Source organism: Delphinus delphis, chromosome 7, assembly GCF_949987515.2.
Source record: "Delphinus delphis chromosome 7, mDelDel1.2, whole genome shotgun sequence".
NCBI lineage: Eukaryota > Metazoa > Chordata > Mammalia > Artiodactyla > Delphinidae > Delphinus > Delphinus delphis.
Window position 1 is genome coordinate 17,379,031 of NC_082689.1, and position 17,925 is coordinate 17,396,955.

Here is a 17,925-nt window from a genome sequence, read left to right on the forward strand (position 1 = left end):
AACAGTGGCCAGGAACACCCCCCAAAAAATGGCTTTGTAGAAAAATCTAAATAGTCTCAAGTCCAAAGAGTGGGCTAAGGATCAAAGTATCATTTTGGACATGGAGAAACAAGAAAAAGGGAGAGAAGGTGGTTGTACTTGTTTGGGTAGGAAATGAACAGGGCTAGATGTGGAGCACCTAGCCATAGGCACAGAGTAATGCAAGAGAAGTTCACTGAGCTCCAACTGAATTATTGCACTGGAGACTGTGCTTAGATGCTGTAAAAGAAGAGAAAAATAACAACCTTGAAGGGACATGAACCCTTAATTCTCTGACGAAGGACTGCTATGTGAGTTTTAAAAAAAAAGCAGGATTTGCAAAGTCACTTATAAAAAGTTAACAAAAATATTTATTGAGTGATTTTCCTCCACAGTCGAGGTGACTCATTTTAATAAGCATTCCACGTATTGTTCAGTGCATCACTATTTACCCAGGGTTTTCATGGGCACATTCCCCCGGGACACAAAATGACTCTGTGGGGACAGAAGGGCAAGTGGTTTCTCCCACTGTGGTAGATAGAGGACCGAGTCTCAGGCAGGCCAAGGTGTTTGCACAAGTGCACTCACATGGTTAATGGTTAGTGGAAACAGAAGGGAGGTTTTCTGACTCACAGACTATAGCACAATATTTAGTTTATTCTGCTGCCTTAGCAAGCTTCAGACAATGCCTGATATCAGCTTACCAGAAGAGTGAAACTCTTCTAGGAGTTTCACTACGTAGTAGTGACTTCCTGGAGCCTTGGGGATAAAGTTCAAATTCATCAGCATAGTATTTGTGGCCCTTCCCAGGCTGCCTTCACCTGCCCAGGGAGCATCATTCCCCACAACCTTCTCCACTGCACCTATACCTTCTGCTTCCTTCTGGGAGTTTGACCCAAACTGCCATTCCTTCTCCAGAATCATAACATGTCAGGTTCTTTCTTGATACAAACGTTTTTAAATCTACACAAAATTTGTCTCCATTTCATAAAAATATCTATTTGTTTTATATATAAAATATTTAAATGACCTATAAATTAATTTTCCTGATAAGCTTAGCCTTAGAGAGAGATTGAAGCCCCAGAAAGAAAAGCCATGTTTTCCTCTGGCTTTGGGGACCTCCCTATATGAGCTCTGTGAATAAACCCTAAGCTGAGAGATAGGGAATTTTATTATACTATGGAATCAGGGCAGGGGATGTCTCACTCCTCTTTATAATATTAGCATCTGCCTCAGATTTATTATATATTAGGCAAATGAATGGATGAATGGCCAGCCGGACAGATGGACAGATGAATGGAAGGATGGATGAATGAATAAATTATGTATAAACTATGAAAAACACAGAGCAAAGGAAAAAATCTGTGTTTACCAATCACTTAGTATTTCTTAAAATGTATCCTATAATTTACTTTATGGCGTCTTTACCTTATACACAATGCTGTGACCTTTGTTAACATAAATATGAAAATCCCATTTATGATTGGAAAATAAAGATACATTTATATGGACGACCCTCTTTTGGCAAAGACCCAATAGAAAACTTCTGAATCTAATTTACCTCATTAATCCCTTTCTCTGGGTATTCAAAGGAATCTTTTTTTTTTCTTTTAGCATGCATAATGTAGGAAATTTTTTTGTTCTCAAAATCTCTGGGGGCTACATTTACTATGTATTGATTGTACCTATTTTAAACTATGCTTTTGCTAAAATTCAGATTTCTTCCAGTATCAAGTAGACAATAGATGGGTTCCAGCAAAGGTGACTATAAAGTAGATTACCTTATACTTTTGTTTTGGGACTTTTGTTTGACTTTTGTTTTGGGAAAAAGAATAAAGGAGAAGAAGTGCATTCTCAAGTAATAAAATTAAAACCTTTTCTTAATAAAAAGTAGAAAATATTTGATAAGCAAGGAGTTAACATGTGTTGGGGAGAGTAGAAAAAGAGGAACACAAGACAGTTGAGGAGGGGGGAGGTGGTCCTTGGGTGGCAAAACAGAACTTATTATGTTAGGGATCCCTGAGGAAACTTCCAGAAATTCCCAAGTGACAGTCTTTTCCTTCTCACAGAAATTTTGAGGAAACTTACCAAAATTAACTAATTCCTTAATTCTCTAAATTGCCTCTATTAAAAAGTTATATGTGTACTACTATATTTAAAAGAGAAAGAGAGAGGGCAGAAGGGACTGAATGTATTTGTCTAGTATCACTCTCTGCAAATTGTCATGAACATCTTACAACCTGAGCGTGCTGAGTGGGCAGGCTTCTCCTCTGCCGTGGTTTGTCATCAGGACTGTAGAATGTTTGAAACTGAAACAATATGGGGAAAGTAAAGGTATGGTACTAGAATTTATGGGTATTTTGAAATCTTGGGATTTTTTTTTAATGAAAATGTTGGTTAACCAAGGACATCTACAGTAATTACAAATCAAGTCTTTGGATTAGCCTGGAAAATAAAAGCATATTATATATAATATAGTTTGCCCATAAAAAGGAATATTACATATATAATATATATATTTCAGTTAATTTGCTTTGTGAACTTAGGTGAATCAGTCTTTCTATAGAGTTAGAAGAGTGACACTCCTCTTGATCTCTCCTTTTGTGATGTTTCTCTGTTTAACCAAAATAGTCCATAATAGATTAGCACTGCCCTTTCTCTTCTCTCCAGATGGCCCTCTGTGTGAGCTTCCCCTGCTGGGATGTGGTGGGATGTAGTTTATCACTAGACACAATAAGATTTATATGGATGGAAGAACTAAGGAACATTGACTGGAGGATATGAGATCTGATCTATTCAACAATAAATAGGTACATGTGGAAATTTCTGGGCAAAAGAAAGGATCGCGGTCTTCAATAATGCAGACCAAATCGCATGGTGTTTCATGGTAAAAGGGTACATATCTCTCACCCTTTCTATCTCCTCTCTCAGCAGTCTTTTTTCCCTGCCTACCTTCAACTATCACAATCACTTTTCCCTTCTTTATTACCTTCTGAAATCTTCTTGCTTTTTGTCTTACCTTGGTGGAATTTTGAGTCTTCCTCCTTTAACTCACCCTTGGATCAGCCTCTCTGATGTGTCCATGGTTGCTGCAATCATCCTCCACCTCCAGGTAATAGGAGTGTGTCGACTTCACTTTGCTACAGAGGTTGCACATTACAATCATTTTACATTATGCACTGTCTTGCCCTGTGGTGTCAATTCCTCCATCACTGAAACATAAGCATCCTAAAGTTAAATCATCTCCCATTCCATGTATATGGCAGATTGAGGACAGCTCCATATAATTTGTTTTTGTTTTCAATTTAAGGATTCCTGTTACATGCGTTATTCTAGCATCTCCTGTTCAGAACTCCTTGTTTCACTCCTTTCCACATTCCAACCTTCCTTGATAACTTTCATAACCATCTCCTACCAAGTAAGGGTAAGTCATTACACAGCTTAAGAGCAACATAGTAATATACAGATATGAGCCAATCTCTCAGTAACTTTGTTACATGCTTTTTTTTTTTTTTTTTTTTTTTGTGGTACGAGGGCCTCTCATTGTTGTGGCCTCTCCCGATGCGGAGCACAGGCTCCGGACGCGCCGGCTCAGCGGCCATGGCTCACGGGCCCAGCCACTCCCCGGCACGTGGGATCTTCCCGGACCAGGGCACGAACCTGTGTCCCCTGCATCGGCAGGCGGACTCTCAACCACTGCGCCACCAGGGAAGCCCTAACTTTGTTACATGTTTAATGCTCCTCATTTTAGCAAACCAATGGTCTAATGAAAAGATGACTTTTATCTCATTCTAAGCTCAGGTCATCCCGACTACACTATTTGGTTTCAACAGCATGTATGAACAAAACTGTCCTATAACTGCTTAGTGATATAAAAACAAAATCCACTAGCAATTCTCATATTTTAAGCATCACTTGGTATCAAGTTAATACCAATGTGCTGCTGATTCTAAAGAGTGTCACATATATCTGATGATGAACAATTCTTTCTTGCTACAGAGGGGAAAAAAAAGGCATCTTGATTTAAATTCCAGCAGGACTGGGACAGCATTCTATAAAATGACACTGCGTGCTGTCTCAAAACTTATTTTTCTTCATATCTTTGTTCCTGGAAAACAACTTCCTCTACCTTTTTTCCTCTCTCTAAAATTGCTCTTTCAAAGTTGGTTGGAGAAATATATCCATTTTCTTCATCACCATTATAGCATTAAGCCATTAAATCATTATAGCAGCTGAAGTATTTCGGGGAAGAGGACTGCAATTCACTTTGAAACGCATCACAAAAATAAGATGGATTGATGTATAGATAGAGAAATACATAGAGGGATAGATATGTGATAAAGAAAACATAGTAAAATGGTAATGGTAGAATCTAGGTGGATGGTATTCAGGTGTTCACTGAAAAATTCTTTCAAACTTTTCTGTATGTTTACATTTTTTTCATAATAAAATGTTGGGGAAAAAAACATTAAAGGAAAAAGAGCCATTTACCCACTCTCTAGTTCATTTGACAGCACCCGCCGTCCAGTGTGCTACAGAATCTCCACTGATGTGCAAATGGACAAGGCTTCATGTTGCAAGGGTACAGTTAGGGCGCCACTTTAGAAATTTGGCAGTCAGTGTTAAAAGGGAACATTTCTACTTTGTGCTGTGCTCATCAAAAGACAAGATGAAACACACTCTTTTGTCATGATATTTTTGCAGTGTAACCTGATGAAGTTTAAAATTCAGCCAGCTCCAGCATGCTGTTGCAGGCTGAATTCTACTCACTACCAGGAAAGTTCACCTTTGCAATAAGGAGCAACTGAAAGGGAGAGAAATCGTTTTTTTAAATGTATATATGCATATATACATATATGTATATGTATATATACATATACATGTATATGATAGTAAAAGTGTAAATAGAAACAAATAAATGACAGCAAATTCCATAAGAAATCAGAATAACCAAGAATGAAAGGAGGATGTTAAGGACCAAGAAATAAAACTGAGTGTGAATAAATACTGTTTAATCCATATAGAGTCATATAATGTAAAAGAGGTCATTCTAAAAATTCACATGTTATATGATAATGAATATGAAACATATTCATATAGTTTCTAACAATGCATCATCTTCATTAAAGCCAGAATTTTTCTCCTTTCCCTGAATTTCATTTATGAAAGAGCAGGTGGTATCTAGTTTGATGCATAAGCCAGTTAGGGAAGGGAAATTTTTTTCTACGTTTAATTCTAGGGCCAATTATTGGTAATGTAAGAACTCATCGCCTATCCTGTTACTTTTCTGAAAGGGATATGCTTTCCCTGGCTATCTGAAAATGCTTATTGTTATCAAAGACAGTGTCTAGACAAGCAATTGACCTTCCCCTTATCATGACCTACAGTTGTCATTGTCAGTTCTCTAACTTTACCTTTGGCAGAAATAGTAAAAACATACCGCATAAAAAAAATGTTTTGGGATGAGTGTAGCCCATCATTCCTTTCTCTTTTAATCTTAAAAATTATTTGGAATTGATTGATTTACATCCTTTAAATATAGAATAGTTTTCATTTTCTTTTTTTCCAAATAAATATCATTTTTCAAAAAACAAACTTGGACAAAGATTCTAGAAACTTCTTCCAAGACAAGAAAAAAATATGAAAAAAAAATCAAACTTGGCCAGCTCCCTGGTCATATGTTAAAATGTCACAGACATTTTGTTTGATGGACAAAATTTTGGCCTAAATTTATTTCTCTGATAAACTTTAATGACTTGTCAGCCACAAACGCCAGAATTGCTTTAGAATTTGGACAGCGTGGTTTAAAAAGAAATCTAAATTTCTCAGTATCATAGAAATTTCTTTGTATGATATCATAATTTTAATACATCAGTGAATTTAATAAATATATTTTCTCTTAGATATTTATTCTATGTATTACATTGATTTATTAAATATTAATTTTAGATACTTAATCAATTTTCTGTTCTAGGCAATTAAGTATTTAACTTCAAATTAACTAAATCTTAACTATAATAGTCAGTATCTCCATCTAAAATATTTTAACCCTAGTTAGCTCTTTGTTTTTATGAAATCCTTCTTTGTTTTTTACCCCCTGTTTGGTTCCAAGAGAGACTAAATTCCAGGTGGTTAATGAGTTTCCTAGGTATTCTCTTTGTCGTCAACAGAACTTTCATAGGGAGTATATTTCTGATAATAACATCAATTCAACTCTGAGTCAAATCATTATAGTTTCTTTGGTGGTATCTCAAAGGGAAACAAGAAGATGGCAGCACATTTGTTTCTATTGTTCTTATAAGATTTTCCTGGGTGTGTGTGTGTCTGTCTGTCTGACTCTCTCTCTCTGCCTCTCTCCCTCTCTCCCTCTTTCTTTTCTCTCCCCCTCACCTCTTTCTCTTCCCTTCTCTCTTCCCCTCCTCTCCCTCCCCTCCTTTCCCTCCCTTTCTTATTTTCATCCTCTCACTTTCCCTCAATAATTTTAGAACCATCTAATAGAGTTTACAGTTGAAATGTAACCTAGGATAGTGTTCTCATGATGAAAAGGTGCATCAAGGCATCCATAATTATTCAGTAATTATATCATATTGCCTATGCATTTTCTCTAATTATCTGGAAAAAATCAGACAGAAGCTTAAATCATCTGAGCAATTGTACAAAATTTCCACTACGTAGCTAGTGTAGACAGGCAAAGAGTACAACCTACAATTTGACAGAGACCCATGCTTTAGTCGTACTTAATACCTAAACAATCAGACATTTCTGGGTTTTTCTTTTTTCCTAGGGTATCAAACGATTTTTTGGTTACAAAGAATAGCTTCTTTGCTAGTGTTTCCCTATGATACTTTCAAAATATGCTCCTAAATCTCAAGAAGAAGGACGGGGGAGGAAGAAGAGGAGAAAAATTACAATCATTATGATCATGAAGAGTATTTGAATAACTCTTGATTTTATTTAAAGGGCTTTCAAACAGAGTACCCATGGACCCTCCAAGAAATTTTTGAGATTTACATGTCATATAAAAGGGTAAAGAAAAAGTGATGGAAGATCTGATAGTCCGTTCATAGCTTATAGGGGTATTACACTAGCTAGAAACGTAAGAGACACGTTTACAACTTACAGTTGAATTCAGCTTTGCATTATCTTAACAGGTTTCTCTATAGTATTAAACAAGGCCATACGTCAATAATTATTGCAACCTTGAATATCTGAGAAACAGATATTGTTGTGATCATTCTAACAGGTTTCTTGGGCCACATATACAGGATATCTCCACTCTTCACAATATATCCTGAAAAACAGTTTGAAATTGGGGTTGGTGTAATCAGTAGTTACCCACACCCATGCCCCATTGTATCCATGGCAATATGACATTGGCTGCTGAATGTGCGTGAACTGTAAACAGAAAGGCTCCATGGTTCCCCCTTCTCTCCTGAAAGAGCTCTTAAAAATTCGTGACCAAGGCCACTGGCAGAGTAAACAAGGACTGAGGAACTGGCTGTAGGTGGCACCATCTGCAGCAATCTGAAACCACCCGTTAACAATCTGCCAGGCAATTACAGGGCTGGAAGGGGTACATCTGCAACAGCTCGAGTCATGAAAAATAGAAAGAGGAAAGTAATGTCTATGTTATAATCTACTTAGCAGTGGTTTAAAGTAAATCTTTAGTCCAGATAATTTTAAGACTACCATCAGTTTGGATTATCATTTTAGAACACAAGACATGATGGTACCACTTAGGCCAGTTCAAGCTTATGTAAAATTGCAGGAGCTTCAAAAGTGTATCATCGCCTTTCATATTTGCATTTTCTTATATAGCGACATAAAGAGATGCCAAGACATTCCCAACTTCTCGGGGGTCATTTTGGAGCTAGGGAGCGAAGAGTTCTCCAGTTTCATTCACCCTTTCTTCCTCTACCCAATTTTGACTTCCTCCTTTAAGGGGGTAGGGGGACACTGTGGTCTTAGAACCTCTCAAGAATTTGTAACTGAGGGTGGATCATTAGATGTATGTTTTTTTTAAAGCCTAAGGAGGGGAAATTTCCCACGTACATCTTAGACATACCTCTATGAGTATGGGAAGAATTTGTCATGGGTTGATGTCTCTTTTTACATAGTATTACAGACATAATTAAAAAAACATTCTATAAGTTTCAGTAAAGTTGAACTAGTCATATGAGATCATAAGAAGAAGAGACAGAAATGCTCCCAGGTCCACTGGAATGATGACTAACTATAGTTTCATTAGCCACATTTACAGATCTAAAGAAATAGTTACCAGCTGTGGGACAAGGAGAAACAGTGCCGAGGCGCTGGGCTGGCCCAGGAGGTGCAGGACCAGGCAGCAGAGTGATTGGCTGACCTGCTGAACACATCTCTAGTGAGTGCTGCAGGGCAAATGGGGACCAGAAGGATTCAGGCTGCTGTAGAAATACTCTCCTGGGGTCCATCCCACTGTGAAAAAAGAAGATACATATTCTCTCTCTCTCCCTCTCAATTCATAAATCTTAACTAAGAAAGTGGAAAGTCTCTTTGAGCTTCTCTGTGGACATGTGAGGCCAGAGGCATCTACCAAGAGGAGAATCACCTCAAGTCCTGGTTAATGCTGAGCACCAAGGTGGAGGAGTTGAGTTGGCAGAGCAACTCAAGTCTTGGCTTTTTTCTTTCCATTGGAGTGTAAACTCCTGGAGGGCAAGACTGAATCTGCTTTGCTCAACACCTCATCCATTGTATGTAATGCAGTTCTTGGTATGAAATAGGTACTTAAAAATATATGATGCATGAAAAAATTGAAGGGTGAATTAATGACCCCAACACTGAATGTATGATCTTTAGCAACTCAACATCCCTCAGTCCCCTCACCTGAAGAATCGTGGATTGGGCTCCTCGGATCTCAGGACGCTATAGATAGCATGTTCTGTGATTCTACTTCACTAGCAGGCAACTGCAGGCAAGAAGGGATGGTGAGGTGAGCAGGGCTGGAAGGCAATGAAGGGATGAAAAGCGGAAGGAGAAAAATGAGCAGGTTTTTCTCAGAAGACCGCAGGCTCCCGAGTACAAGACGTGGTGATTATATCTACAGGGACATCCTCACATCCTTGTCTCTGCTCATCACTGCAGGGATGCGGCTCTTCCAACGTTTTATTATTTACTATCAAGTTAGTTCCCAGGACTTCACTTCAACAGTGCACTGTAGAAGAGGGAGAACCAATGTCTCTTTCTTTAAGACTTGAGCTAAGTCCCATCTCCTCTATGATTCTTTCTGGGATTGACCCATTTCTTTCTTATCATTTCCACTAAACATGAAGACGTGCCTACCCTGCTAAACCAATCAGCATCAGCTTCCATTTCGTAGCCCCTCCTCAGCACCAACACAGCAACCCTCCACCCCCTCTGTTTTGGTGGATGGCAAAGTTGTAAAATAAAATGCAATTAAGTAGTAGTGTTACTCAAATGATCCCAATAATGTTAGCATCAATTACTCGTTTACTGGAACATTTTCTCTGATGAGAAAGGGGCAAGGGATGATTGATTACCAACCTTGGAGTTATGCTGTGACTGAAAGCCATAAGAGTTGGAGCCACTCAAAACCTGGTTTCAAATCCAGGATCTTCTATTTACCAGCTATGTGCCACAAGCAAGGTACGTAACCTTTGTGAACCTCAGTGTCCCCACCTGCAAATCTGGGGCCATATGAACTTCCCAAATAATTGCTCTGTACAATTATGAAGATGGCTAGCACCAGTCTGCACGTAATGTGTACTTGATTCTTTGCAACACTTCTTCCTTCCTAGAAAGAAAGAACAACTGTTTCAAAATCCTTCTCTCATGCTGTGGCTATGTCGGGCTAACCTAAAAGCAGAGATGTTGAAATTTGGGGTAATTGCAAGAACAGCCATTAGGACTATTAAACTAGTAAAGTATAGAGCAGGTAAAAAAGAGAAAAGAAATTGAGTGATTTAACCCCTTAAAAACTACAAGATTGCTTATAATGGTCTTTAAGTAGCATCCCCCAAACCAAACAGCAACAAAGTCCACCTAGAGTACACTAAACTCTTTTACACAATCTCTTACATTCAACTAATGGTTAGCCCAGGTAGATGTTACTGGAGTCATTTCTTTCAGGGATAACTAAGAAATTATAATTGTTGCTCTAAAGAGTTCAAAGGAGGAAACCTAGGATGACAAATACGCAATAAATTATTATACCGTGTATTAATGGCTATAATAAAAGTATGAAACAAGTGTCATTGAGGGTTGAATTAATTTAGCCTTTCAAATTTTCAGTATAAATGACAGTTGGAAGTGTGGGTGCCTTGTGACAAAAATAACTAATACCACCAATTTGCAGAAATGTATTTGGAAGTGGTAAAGCCAGTGGTAAAGCCAGCCTGATTAATGGCCATCCTGCTGGTCAATATCAGGTTGATACTAAATAAAAAGGATGCTAGAGATCAATGAGAGCTAAGACTTGTGATTATGTCTCAATCACTCCTCTCCAAAGCGCTTTACCAACATCCACTAATTAATCTTTATGATATCATATTGAGAGTAATAAATATCATTATTCCCAAATAACATTTTGAAACACCAGAGCTTAGGACTTTTCACAGAAGCTCCCAATGTGAGGCCAGAGCACTTCCTCAGAGACAAAGTTGCTGATCAACACTTGATGTTGTATCTTAGGAGGCACCTCCAGCTAAAAGCATAAACAGCAGAATCATGACACATGGCCTGGAATCCCAGCTCCATTATTTAGCAACTGTGTGACTTTGGATGAGTTACTTAACTTCTCTGAGCTTCTATTTCCTCATTTATTCAAAGGTGTTGATGCATTTCTCTAAAAGGCTGTTTTAGTGTTGGAATGAGTTAATGCTTAGAAATCCCTGGAAAATAATAAAAGCTCAATAAACAGCAGCCATCCTTATCATTGTTGTTATACTTACTTTTACAGTGTTATACTTTACACTGGCTATGGTCTGGGTAATTACCAAAAGATGGGACCAGCTCCAAGAGGCTCAGAATGGAACTGGGAGCTGCCCTTTGGAACAAAAAGAAACTAACGTGACTTGAGTGCTTGCTCTGTGCTACGGATTGTGCTAAGCACTTTCATGTTTTGGGTTTTAAATAGTTCTTCTATTCATTCCTCATAACAACCCTGCAGTAGAGCAACCAAAGCTAACGCCCAAGCCTGAGCTCTTTCCTTTGGAACATCACAGCTTCCACTGCACTGGGGTAGGCACTGCTGAGAAGGTGGTCCCTGCTGAAGGGATAGAAAGTGCAGGAGAAGCCAGAGCAGTGGATCTCAGAAACCCAGGCTGGTAGGCAGAAAGTCTAGCTCCAGGAAGTCCTCTAGTGAGGGGGAACGCCAGATGTTGAGGGGGAGATGCCAGATCTTGAGCTGGAGTTCAGGGGTAAGATCCAGGAGAGGAATGCAGAAACAGCAGAACAGGACCTCCATCCCAAGAATAGAAGACTAAGAAGAAAGTGACGATAGACACTCAGACCCAGAGAACTACATAGAAATCCAGGGATGACTGCAAGATGCAAGGGCAAGAGGCAGTGTATCTTCTGATAAACACATACATCAGAACTGAGAGCCCGGAACATTAGCCAATTAACTGGATATCATTAGGGGGGGTGTGCTATTTTATTTTACTTTCAGTCATTCTGCTGCAGCCCCCATTGGACCTGTTCTGCTACAGCCCCTCTGTCTATATGAAATTTTACCTGAAACCCAAACACAAGGAAGACAGAAAAAAATGTGATCTAATATTAGTACATGAGAAGTGGGGAACTCTTTATGTGAACATGAACAATTATAATATCAATAGGTATCATTTGCCTTCTATTTTCAGAAAATGCCCATGTCTCCGTAACTGCATGTAGTTTTAAAAAACTGGATGAGAAAGTAAGCCTATGAAAAATAAAACACCCTTGTAATATAAACAACTTGTTCTAACTTAAATGAAAACAAGTAAAAGGTTAAAAATAATCATTCTGCACCCCTCAAAGAGCCCCAGCAAGCAGAATGCATTTTGTCATAGTGGGGTGGCAGTGAAGTGTTCCAAAGCACCATAAAAGTATAATTCTCCAAAAAATAATGCAGGTGTCTAGGTCAAATGCAAATAAAGAAGTATGCAAATGGAGCTGTACTTGACTACAAAATCAGATGCTCAAAAACATTTCAGGAAAGTGAAGTTTAGGTCTCATGAAATTCACCCAGTCCTTATTACAATACGCTTCCCATTTGGGCCATTCATTCAATGTACTAAAGGCATGATGGGGCTCCAGTTAAGCAGATTTAGAAGCTGATTATGCTACATTAAACGTATTCACTTCAATTTTAGCAAGATTTTTTTTCCTCTACTAAATGAAGAAAAGTAGAAAGTAAGACGGAAAATAAAATACCCTTTGGTGATGCTATAACAAGATTAGAAAATCCAGTGGAATCTTATCATGTAAGAACCTAAATCTGATTTAAATAACTGAAGGATACATTTCAATGTTGTTAATTGCTCTTACTCTGAACTTGATACTTTCTGTACACATAAGTGCACCACTGGAGACCCGGAGACTGTATTTCTCCTGAAGTACCCATTTTTCATTATGAATTTATGTTTTTTTCTTTTAAAACACATAATACACCAATTTTTAAAAAAATTATGAGGAAGAACACTCTTGGATGTGTTTAGAAGAGTTGGCGCCAATCTTGGCTCTGCCATTAGGAATGGATGTCAATCTGGGCCTTAGTTAATTTCCTGACCTCTAAAATGAGAATGCTGAATCACATTATGTGATCTCCAAGTATCTCCTAGCAGCAAAAATACTTGATTTTGGAAAAAGCTTGTTGGATGTTGTTATTTGATCCTGCCTTCAATCAGCTTGTATTCAAAATTGAAAAAAGAAATAAAATGTAATATAGGCATTATAAAACTAATTGTATGCATTTATTCATGAATTTATCATCACAGATGAATTATATTGTACTCCAGTTGCAGTACCTAAAATTCAGCAGCTTGTTATAGAGTAAATTCAATTTGTTTCTAAATGAGCCCAGAAGAGAAGTAGCAGAAGGGAATGATTGATAAGAAAAGAGGAGAATTTCAACCATAAACAAACTCTGTCTAATTTTATGTGGCATGAGTATCCTAGCTTACAAAATTTCAGGAAGGCCCTTTTCATGAAGCATTTCTTAAAAATTATGAAGTAATACAGCATACTCCCTTCAAAAGTACTTCCTTCAAACAGCTTGAACAGGTAATGGATAAAAGAGTTTTCAGGGGCCTATAGTTTTAAAAATTAATACTAATTATTATAGCAATGGTAATACTTCATAGTATTATTTTATAACAATCCTTGAATTTAAAAAGGCAGTTATAATAAATGCAAAATAATTTACAAACTCTAGACCACACAAGTAACTTGCTCAACCTCACATTGCTCAAAACCAGCCAAGATTCTGCTGATTTTCCCCATTCTTCAGATATTTGCCAAGTACTTCCAGGCACATTGACAGTTTCCCCAGTTTTCCTTTTCTTCGTTCTTTTCTCAATTAATCTTCAATACATGTCTCACTTTCTCTGTCATATTTTCTGACTCCTTATCTTTTTTATTCTATATTTTGGGACCTTGTTTTTAAACATTTTCTTCCAGTCTCTCTGTTGACTTCTTTCGGTTATGGCAAATATATTTTAAACGTCCAAGAGCTCTTTCCTTGCGTTCTGATGACTCCTTGTTAATAGCATCCATATTTTATGTTACAAATGTAAAATGTCCTTAAGATTTTATAAATAGTGACCAGACGTTTTTATGTTCTCCTCATTTCCCTTTTGATAAATTCTTCTATTTGTGTGGATTATTTCCTCAAAAGCTTGGTGATCCTTGGATATCTTTTCACATTTAAAAATCAAGAAACAGCAATGCTTCCTGAGGACTCTATAGGTTTGGGTGAATTTTACTTGCTGGAAGCTTTAATTTAGCATAAATGGGCATGAGGTCACCACTGCACTGGAGGAACCCTCCCTTAAATGCTATAATGTGGAGAGTTTTTCTCTAGGTGACTGGCATTCACATTATTTCCACTATTTTCCTCTAACAATACCTTCCAGTTCTACAGAGGAAAACAAAATATATTTTACTCATTGTTTTGGCTGGGGCATAGACACTTAGCAGTCGGGTATTTTTCCAACAGAGATAAGAAAGAGGGCTGTCAACTATTACACACGCAGTTCTATAATTAATTACTGCCGATTTCTGTCCTACTTCTCACTTGCGTCTGCTGGTCCTGGTTCTGACAGGCTGGTCAATTTCCTCTCCCCACCACAGCAATCTCAGTGTTGATGCTACAGGCTGATGTTCTTCCACTCTAATTCTCATGAAATATTCTTTCATCTATGTTTTGTCTTCCAAGAGCTGGTTGAAATCTGTAGGTAGATGGTATCCACTTTTTGTTTCTATCATTGACCTTTTTTCATAAAATTTATATTTACTTTAATGGGCACAGGCTGGTTATAAGGCTGATTCTGCTTAAGGTAGAACCTCCTCTGTAAGTCAGTACCCTGTAGACTCTACAGGCCTTCATGTAAATGCTGCATGTTGGAAATGAGTCCCAACACTTGTTTGCAATCTGCCGTGTACAGTGAAGGGAGTGGGTTGCTTCCTGATTCAAGTCTTATACTTCCTATTGAAATTCCAACTCATTTCTGTAATGCTCTTGAGGCAAGCTTCTTATTTTCAGGTTATTTGTAGTAAAAAGATGATTGACATACCCTGTGATCAGTGGGAGACTGAGCTTCTATTCTTCATTCAAAATGAACTCTTTTGTTATCAAAAAAAAAATTAATTTCCAGAAGTCTAATGTGCATTCTTATACTTATTTAAAGCAAAACATACATTGGACAGTGTACTTTTCTTTATGATTCTGTTTTATCTCCTTTGTTGGGTTGTTAGATATAACTGTTTAACTTAATGACTGCTTCAGATTAATAGTATATACTTTACCTTGTCACAGTCTAGCTTCATGCGATATTATATCATTTCACATTTGTATAAGAACCTTACAGAAGCATAATTCCAGTTCTCCCTTCTGACCTTTGTGTTATTGTTGTCATATATTTTACTTTCACATGTTATCAACTGACATTACATTATTATTGTTATTGCTGAAAGCATTAATTATCCTTAAAGAGATTTAAATAATAGGAAACTTCTATTATATTTTTTCCTGTGTAGTTACTGGTTTTGATGCTTTCCACTTCTTTGCATAGACCCATATTTCCATATCTAGTAGAATGTTCTTTCTACCTTATGGGCTTCTTCTAACATTTCTTTTACTGCAGTTCTGCTGGTGATAATTATTTTTAACCATTTATATATGAAAAAGAAATCTTTATGTCAGTTTTGTTTTTGAAGATATTTTCACTCAGTCTAGAATTCTAGATTGACAGTATTCTTTTTCCTTTTAATACTTACAGATGTTGTTCTACTATTTCCTTTCTTACATTGTTTCTGATGAGAAATCTTCCGTAATCCTTATCCTTTGTTCCTCCGTATATTATGTGTCTTTTTTCCTCTGGCTACTTGTAAGATTTTTCTCTTTATCATTGATGTTGTGCAGTTTGATTGTTATGTGCCTTGATGTAGCCTTTATTCACATTTCTTGTGCTAGGAATCCACTGACTTTTTTAGATCTGTGGGTTTGTAGTTTTTACCAAATTTGGAAAATTCTGTCATTATTTCTTCACATGTATTTTCTGCCCCCACTCAACTTCAGAGACTCTGATTACATACATATTAGGCCACTGGAAGTTGCCCAATAACTCACTGAGGCCCTTTTTCTTTTTTCTTTTGTTCTTATTTTTTCTGTTTCATTTTGCATAGTTTCTATTGCTATGCCTTTGAGCTCATTGATCTTTCTCCTACAATGTCTAATCTGCCATTAATACCATCCAGAATATTTTCAACTCAGATATTATAGTTCTCAACTGCATACGTTTTGATATTTGGATCTTTATTGTATTTGCCATGTCTTAATTTTTTGAAAATATGAAATACAGATATGACAACTTTCTTTATGTTCTTACCTGCTAATTCTAACACCTGTGTCAGTGCTGGGTTGTTCTGGTTGATTGATATTCCTGCTTCTTTCATGGTCAGTCATTTTTGATTGGATGCAAAATATCGTGAATATTATCTTGCTGGAGCCAGACGAGTTTGTATTAGTATAAACAGTCCAGAGCTTTGTTCCAGGAGGCAGTTATTTGAAAGGAGTTTGATCCTTTTGTGTCTGCATGTGAGATTTATTATATGGGATCAGAGAAGTACTCAGTCTAGGACTAATTTTTCCCACTGCTGAGGCAAGATCTCCTTAAACTGTCTACCCAGAGCCTATGAATCTTGAGGTTTTCTAGTCTGGTGGATGGGAAAAAATACTAGTCCCAGCCTTGTTTGAGTGCAGAGCACTGTCACTTCCAGTCCTGTTATGTGGTTCTTTTCCCACTTTTGGGTCGTTTCTTCATAGGCATGCGCATATCAGTTATCAGATGAATGCTAGAGCAGAACCGTCTGCAGCTCCCTGGTCTTCTTTCTGTGTGCAGTTCTCTCCTCTCCAGTACTTTGTCCTGTTAACTCTAGCTGCTTCGGTTTCCACAGACTCAAATGCATCTCTCCCAACTCAGGGAATCATACTCTGCCTGGACTCCCCTTCCCTACACTGTGAACTAGAAACTCTCTCCTGACAATAAGCAGGGGCCATCATAGGACTCACATTCCTTCCTGTTTCTAAGGGACCACTGAACTTCACTGCCTGATGTCCAGTGTCCCACAAATCATTGTGTCCTATATTGTATCCATCTGTTGGTTGTTCCATGATGGAGGGTAAATTTGATCTCTGTTACTCCATCCTGAGCTATTGAATTATGTCTCTTATTGTGCCTGGAGGACATGGAAGCCCCCAGAAGGAATGGCAGTGTGGTACATAGCACAAAAGCATCAGAAGTCGGGGATATAAAGGAATCAAAAGAGCCATGATAAAGAATGGTTTTAAATTAAACTCATATAGATTAGTCATAACTAATGGCCTAAGGAGTGGGGGCAGTGGGGAGAATTTTGCAAAATCTGGGGTTTAAGGAATCCTCAACTTCCTGGAATCCCAGAAGAATGAGGGTCCACAGTCTAAAATAGGTTTCTTTGTACAAAATAAGAACACATGCTTCTTGATGATAACATTTTCAGAACACAAAGCATGACAGAGAGATTAGATAGATAGATATAGATGATAGATAAAATAGTTAACCTTTATAGAGTGCTTGGCTAGGCACCATTAAAAGTGTTTAATAAGTAGTAACTCATTTTAATCTTTTCAACACCCTTATGAGGTAGGTACTAATATTACCCTTGTACAGATAAGAAATCTGAAGCACAGAGAAGATTAAAATTTTGCTTAAGTTGACATGACCATTGAATAGAAGAACCTGAGCTTTTGAACTCAGGTAGTACAACTCCAGAGCCTGATTCTTACCCACCACCACACACACACACACACAAACACAAACACACACACACACACACACACTCTAGACAGATATATAGGAATAAAAACATACAGCTTCTACATCTAGAAGAAGCAGCTGATTTTCCACATTACATCCTAGGTATCCTGCAGTAGAATAATATTATTCTGCTTTTGGTCACTCAGCCTCTACTTTCTATCCCTTTGTGTAATCTTTACTGTTAAGAAATGGACATGTTGATCAGGTTTGAAGTGGAAAAGAAACTCAGAAATCTCAGAGGTGATGATTCATAATACATCAGTAAGTGGACGCAGAAGGAGCATATTTCCTAGAAGACAAGGTCAAGAGCCCCTGAAAATGTCTTTATAATGTGTGCTCAGAAATTCTATGTCAC